General features: G+C 56.5%; 1 protein-coding gene across 1 annotated transcript in view; it reads left to right on the forward strand.

Moving 5' to 3' along the window:
- Positions 1–7094, forward strand: part of LOC104389090 (arf-GAP with GTPase, ANK repeat and PH domain-containing protein 3-like) — a 68632-nt gene that overhangs the window by 18132 nt on the left and 43406 nt on the right. The gene's annotated exons all lie outside the window — the stretch shown is intronic.

The raw sequence follows: 7094 nt of genomic DNA on the forward strand, positions 1-7094 counted from the left end.
ACGTGGCCCCTGCTCTGTGCCCGGGTCCTGGCACCGGCCCCGCGCTTCTCCTGGGCCTTGGAGCTGCTCCGGCTGGTGCAGCGGGTCCAGCAGGTGGCATCCGTGCCTCGCACCCTGCCCCCCAGCCCTGCTGCAGCGCTCCCCTCCTCTGCCCCTTTCCCTGCGCCTTTCCCTGCCCCTGCTCCGTGCTGGCCCAGCTGCCCTCTTATGGGACCGGGACACTTTCTTCACCATGGCCATGGCAAAAACCATCGTGCACAGTGCTCCCAGTGTGAGCTGTTGCGAGGCAGAGGGAACCAGCCACTTGCTCTGGAAGCAGAGCTCTCAGCTCCTGCCTCCTGGCTGCCCAGGAAGCTCAGGCTGCCTGGGTCTGAGCCTGAGTGTTGCCAGCCCCCATGTCCATCAGCTGGATTGCAGGGATGGGGAATGTCCAAGTGAGCCAAAATGTGTGGGTTGGCTGGATGGTGTTTCCACCAGGACTCCCTTGCACTGCTGGCCAGGCTCATGCGTGCCCTGCTGTGCAGCCCCAGGCTGTGCAGCCCCAGGCTGTGCCTTGCTCCCCGTGCCCCCCGTTGTGTTTCCATTTTCCTTCCCGTGGCCCAGCTGGTCTCTCTCCACCGCAGCTCCATCCTGGGCTGGCTCGGCATGGCTGGGGCAGCGGGGCTGGGGAGCAGAGCTGGGCAGTGCTGGGGGTCTCACACCCAGGGGCTCTGCTTCCAGAGTGCCCAAGGTCTGTGCAGCCCCAGCAGGAAGGAGCATGTCAGCTGCACGCCTGATCAGGCGTTTCTCTCTCCTTTTCTCTGCAGCACAGATCTTTCTTTAATCTCCTGCTGGAGCAGGGGCCAAGGCTCCTTTAACTGTTTCAGTTGCTGCGGGGTGCTTGTCCCCTGTCCACAGGGCTCCCTTGCTCCCAGCAGGGCTGGCTGCCACTGCTCGCCCTCTGGAGGGGACTGGTGCTGGTGATGATGGGCAGAACCTGCCCCGGGAGCCCTGAGCTCTGCCCCGGGCGCTGCAGCTGCACAGTCCAGGCCCCCCATGCTGGGCAGCTGGTCTGAGGGGCAGCACCGGTCTCTGCCCAGCATGGTGGGGCAGTGGTGAGGAGGGTCTGCAGGGAGGAAGGTGAGGCTGACAGCAGCTGAGGTTGGAGCTGGGGCTGATGTGGCTCCCAGAGCCGTGGTGCTGGCTGCAGGAGGCCTGGTCCTTGGAGTATTCCATGGCCTTTGGTTTCTGGACTTCGGGTTGCTTTTTCTGGGATTCCCCTCACTCAGCAGGATGAGATGCTTTCCTTACCTGCTGCTGTGTCTCTCTGTGTTGCTAACGGGGCCTGGCCTTGTCCAGTCTGCTGGAGAGTGCAGTGTCCTGGGTGATGATCTTGCTGTAGGCAGAGCGGTGCTGTTGAACAGGTGGAGAACTGAGACAGACACAGGCCTAGATCCGCAAAACCAAGCGTGCAGGTCATCCCTGTGCTCTGCTAGAAGGAGGTGCCCGTCTTCTTGGTTCAGAACCTGTATGAGGTGCCCAGTTTGCACAGTGGCAGTTCAGAGGAGAGCCCGGAGCAAAGCATTGCCCTGTGAGGTCTGGGTTGGTGCCCAGGCTCAGGACTGCACCTCCATAGGCAGAGCTGCAGGAGGAGGTTTTGCGGAGGAGATCCTGTCAGTCTTGTTACACACACTGAGGCTGGGGAAGCAGTGTCTGGTTGGAAGGGTGGGCACCACTCCGTGCAGATGGCTCTGCCACTCTGGCTGTGCTGCACCAGGCTGATGTGTGCCCTGGAGCCCTGGTGCATGGAGCCCTGCCTGGCTCTGTGGGTGCTGTGGCCCTCTGGGGTTCCTGCCCTCCTGCTGCTCAAATTAAAATGTTGTGCTGCAGCACCTCGGGAAGGCAGAGCTTTGTTCCCAAAGGAGAAAATGAAGCAATGTCCATGTGCAGATCAGGGGGGTAGGGTTGGTGTAAACGTGCAGCACAGTACATGCAGAGTGACACCAGAGTGCTGCAGCATCATCCCTGCTCTGGCCCTTCCCTCCAGGAGGAGCAGTGACTTTGTACCACCAGTGTGGAAAGGAGCAGAGACTCCCAGGAGGTGTAGCTCTGTTTCACAAAGATGAGGATAGATGGTGGTTGCTCTGCTGTCTGGTAGGGACCTGCCCCTTCCAACTGTGGGGATCTTGTTGTTTGCCATCTCTGTGAAAGATGCAAAGAACCGGGGCCTTTAACTAGTTCTGTACTCTTACATGGACTGGTGCTCCTGCCTAGCCATGAAAGAGCAAAGCAGTGGGTCATTTGTAGGGCTGTAGAGGCAACTGTGCAGGATCTGCCTGGGTGCTTGACCAGTTTCTGGCTGCTTTGGATTCCTCAGCACGTGCGCTGCTGGGCTGATGGCAGCAGATGCACTCGGTGCTTTGGGTGTCTGCTCAGAGCCAAGTCAGGTGGCTGGGAAGGCTGACCAGCTTGGGGGGACTTGTTGGGTGTTGCAGAACGTAGTAACATTGGTGGAGAATTTGCTTGGCCAAGAAGGGACATAAGCTGCCACAGTGGTGTGGTGGCTGGCTGATACTTGTCACTACCTTCTCCAGGACAACTGAGAACGATGCCTCTGGGTAACCTGCTCTGTCTCACTTAAGCCCTACACACACCTAGAAATGACCGAAATCCCAGTGGGACAGGTGACACTGTGGATGCTGGGGCCTCTCCGTGCCTAGGACAGCACCTCCTCTCCCTCCAGGCTGTGGCCAGTGCCTCTGCTGGTGCTGCCCTGCTCCATGGACTTGGGATCCCTTTGCTGCAATATCAGTTCCATGATACGTAGGTTTGGATGGTCTTGCAAGCTTGGAAGAGCTTCTTCATAGCTGGACGCTTGTCTCTGAGAAGTGGGTTAATTAGGCCGGGAGACTGAGCTTCCCCAGCTGTTGGTTGCTAGGATCAAACTCCTAATTGCACATGTACCAGGTTTGTTCTGGGGAGGCTGCTCAGGCAGCCCGGGGGTCCCTGGTCCCTGCCCTGCTCACTTTGGGCCACACACTCCAGCAGGGCCCAGGGCGGGCGGCTCCTCCTCCTGGGGAGCTGGGATCATGCTGGGAGCTTAGATTACATTTAAATTGCCATTTGCATTTTCCAATCAATACGCGACTTTACAATTAAGTTTGGTGTTAAAATTCTTAGCAAAAAGTGAGTGGAAGGGAGATTTGTGGAGTAAATGAGTCCTTCGGGGGCCATCGCTGCTCCCTGCTTCATTACGCCGCATATTGCTGCTGCGACGGCTGTTCCGGGGCTGCGGGACGGGAGCAGAGGGGAGAGGAACCGGGTCGGGCTCTTCCCTCCCGTCCCTGGCTGCTGCTGCTTCCCCTTGTGCACGACTTCCATGCTTGGGGAGAACCCTGGGGAAGAGCCATTTCTTGCCAGTTTTTCCCTGAGAAGCAGAGGCAGCGGGAGGTGAGCATCACGGGTCTCGGCAGAGCCGGGGGTCCCTGTGCAGAGCTGGGGACACGTGAGCAGGGGACACGTGCGCTGGGGGGACCCACCTGCCCTAACCCTAACCCTAATGGCTTCCCCCCCAGGAAAACCGAGGTTCTCTGGGTGCTGCCAGGCTGAACCCCCAGACCTGCCATCAAGGAAGAACAAGTTGGGCTTCAGGGTTGTAACCCTGGTGCAGTCAGCACAGGAACACGGTTAAGACCTGGACTCCTCTGGGCTCTGTTCCCTACCTCTCAGTCTCCAGCACAGCAGCAAACAGCAAGTCTGACTGAGGCCCTGGGTTCAGCTCCTCCTTGCCAATGTTTGGCCTTGAGGGCCCCTTTCCCTCCCCCTGTTTTATTAGATGTTTACTCAGGCTGTGTAGTTGCTCCCAATTTTGGACTCTTGTGCCTTCTGGCTTGAGAAAATGGGCTGCCAGTGCTCGATTCCCTCTTTCCAGGTCTAGTTTTGCTTGTGTTTCAATTTGCCAAGTACCAGATTTGTAGCTGAACTAACTGCAGCTGAACTCTTCTCTGCAGACAGCACATTTTTGGGGCTTGGTAGAAGATGCAGCAGCCTGGAAGTGTTGAAGTAGGTATTTTTGTAGCACCAAGGTGTATCGAGTCACAGGCACATCAAAGAGGGGAGAGGCAGCAGAGTGATTTTTGTGCAGTGTGGATGGGCAGCTCAGACTGCAGAGCTGAGCCAGGTTCAAGGCCAGAAGGGATCATTGTGCCCAGAAACCAGAGAATTTCACCCAGCAACTTGGAGCCAAACTTGTAACTTTAGCCTGGTCTGGAGCAGATTTGTTTGAAAGGTGTCCAACATTCTCAAGTACAGAGAATCCATCAGTTACCTAGATGAGCTGGTGTAATAATAAACTCTCTCTATGTGAGGAGGAGTAACAGGTCTCACACGCTGGGTGAGAAGTGCATGGCCCAGAGGTGCTGCTGGAGGGATGAACTTCTGCAGGTCAGAACCAGAGCAGCCAGGTCCTGGCCTTGGGAAGACAGCCCAAGCAGCAGCCCTGCCACGCATGGTCAGACCTGGGCTGGGCTGCCATGCCCCTCTCAGGACACTGCCTTGTCCCCATCAGGACACCTGCCATGTGCTGGTCAGGAGGCTTCTCTTCAGCTCTGGCACAGCTGGAGATGCCCTGAGCAAGCAGGCTGGTGCTCTCAGAAGCACATTCTGCAATGTGAGAGGGATGGATTTGGGACTGTGGGTCCAGAGGAGGGAGGAGCACCAGGAGATGTGGCCACAGTCTTCAGAGAACATTGCAGGTCTCTGCAGAGGGCATGGGACTGCTCAGAGCAATCACTGTGGTGGAGCAAGTGCTGTGCTGCCATCTCACCCTGGAGGTGCAGGAGCACCCAGGTCCCATCTCTGGAGGGGAGGAGCAGAGGCTCCATCCCTGGTGGTTTTTGTGAAGCAGTTGGAGTGATGTGGGTGTCCCTGAGCCTGCCCTGGGGAGGGATGTGAGGAGGTGACCTCCAAACGCTTTCCAGCTCTGCTTGCTCTGACGATGTCACAGCTGGGTCACACCTGTCCTGTCCGACCTGCCAGGCCACACCAGGTCGAGTCACCTTCCCAGGTGAGCACCAGGAGCTGAGGAACACTCTGCAATGGCCCTGAGCCCAGGGAGCTCATGCTCGGGGGGCTGTCCCCAGAGCTGGACCTGGCCCCAGTTGTGCTAAAATTCACACTCTGCTCAGTAGCTCAGTTTTCCAAGAGCCCGGAGGCAGTTTCTTAACCACCAGCTGCTGTGATTTGTGCTGAGGAGTTCCTCTCACCTTCAGGTCTCCTGGCTTTGTGTTTCCTTTGATCTCGTTTGGGGAAGGCATTGGTTAAATAGCATGAACCAAATGGAGACTGGCTGGACGTCTGTATGAGTACATGGACTTGCCATTTATGATTACACTTGTTCTCATTTATGATTATGTTTTGAGACCTTTCACTTGACCAGTTTTTACTCTGTACATGAATGGCTTTATGGATTTTGTGCAGTTGGTTTTAATGGTGTGTGCTGCTCTGTAACTGTGTCGGCACAGTTACCATTGCCACCAGGTACTGGCAGTCCCACCAAAAGTAGCATCAGGCTCCTCTGATCACCCATCTGCACACTGGCTGGCATCAGTCACACCACTGTCCCCTTGTTCTTCACTGGCTTCTTGTGGTGGCTTTTCCACAGTTCTGCCCAGTGTGAGTGGTTGTAACTACAAGGGTTGTTGAATTTCCCGTTGCAGATTCTGACGAAGCCCGAGCTCTTGGGGCTGCTGCCCTGCCCCAGGGCTGCTAGAAATCAGCACCTCAAATTCCCTCCGAGCTCCTGAAGGCAAGGGATCAGATCCTGCCAGCAGCACGGCTGAGCTGCTGCTGCTCTGCTGTAACTTTCTCTTCCTTGCACGAGCAGGAGCTGTGTCTTTTTCACACGACCTGCTTCCCAGATGCTGGACACCAGTGGCCCTGGAGCACTTCTGCCTTTCCTGCATCATTTCTTGTTGATTTCATGGTCGTGTCTGGCAGTGTTGTTCCCCCAGCAAGTGCCAAACCCCCCCAATTTTTGTTGTGTTTCTCCATCCTGCAGGCTCAGCAGCAGCAGTCTCTAGGCAGTGGGACGGGGCCCCCAGATATGCTGAGGCTGGCAGGACAGAGACTTTCTGTCCAGGTTTTTAAGGAGGTGCTGGCCTGGGGCCCAGGTTTTTGCCACGTGAGGAGCAGCCAGTCCAGGCCCAACAGTTGGTAGATCCAGCTCTTTCCCAGACTCTGTTGTTCATCTGCACTTTTGGCCCCCTGTGCTGTCCTCTCCTCCCTGCTGGCAGAATACTTGATGCTTTCTCCCCAGTCCCTGCTCCAGGGCCCTTGGCCTGGCTTGTTGCCTCTCTTCCTTTCTTCCTTCTCCCAATCCACCTCTGATCTTACCTGGTGCACCGTGCATTGCTGCTCGAAGCAGATTTCCTGGGGAGACAGAACGGGGTGGGTGGTGGGTTAGGAGGGTCCAAGCTCTGAGCGATGGTTCAGATCGATGGACCTGGGTCTGGGTTAGTTCTGGGTTGGGCTGCTGGGAAGAAGGATCCTCAGGGCATATAAGCATGACTGCTTTCAGGCCCCAGGAGTGTGAAGACCATGGGATGCATCTCAGGTAAAATCCTGATGGTAAAGGGGGTGAATTGACCCCTCAAATGCCCAGGTCCTGCTCCACCTCCTGAAATGTGTCCCTAGCTCCCTTTGTTGGATGTCTCTAAGAGCTGCAAGCAGGCAAGACAAAATGTGTCGCCTGGGAGACCTGTATCTTGGAGTGTTGTTGCATTGATTGGCTCTTGCCTGCCCCATGTTGTCCTTGCCTTGACCATCCCTCTGGCTGGACTTTTGGTGATGGAAGAAGATCTGGGACCACTGTGGGAACAGAGCAAGTAGTGTTGGCTGGTGGTGAGGTTGCTTCTGCCTTGTATTGGCACTGTTCTTCAGCACAAGAAGGGTTGTCCAGAGGAAGTGATTTGGGAGAGCAGAATGTGTGTTAGGTCCCTCAGAAGATCTTGGCATCAGTACTGGCATGTGGAGACCCTTGTCTCTTGAGAAGGGGGTGGTGGACTTTCTGTGGGGATGTGCTGGGGTGGGTGAGGATGGAGGTGCAACCCTTTCCC

The sequence above is a fragment of the Chaetura pelagica genome, unplaced genomic scaffold (genome assembly GCF_000747805.2).
Source record: "Chaetura pelagica isolate M959 unplaced genomic scaffold, ChaPel_1.0 scaffold1145, whole genome shotgun sequence".
Classification (NCBI taxonomy): Eukaryota; Metazoa; Chordata; class Aves; order Apodiformes; family Apodidae; genus Chaetura; species Chaetura pelagica.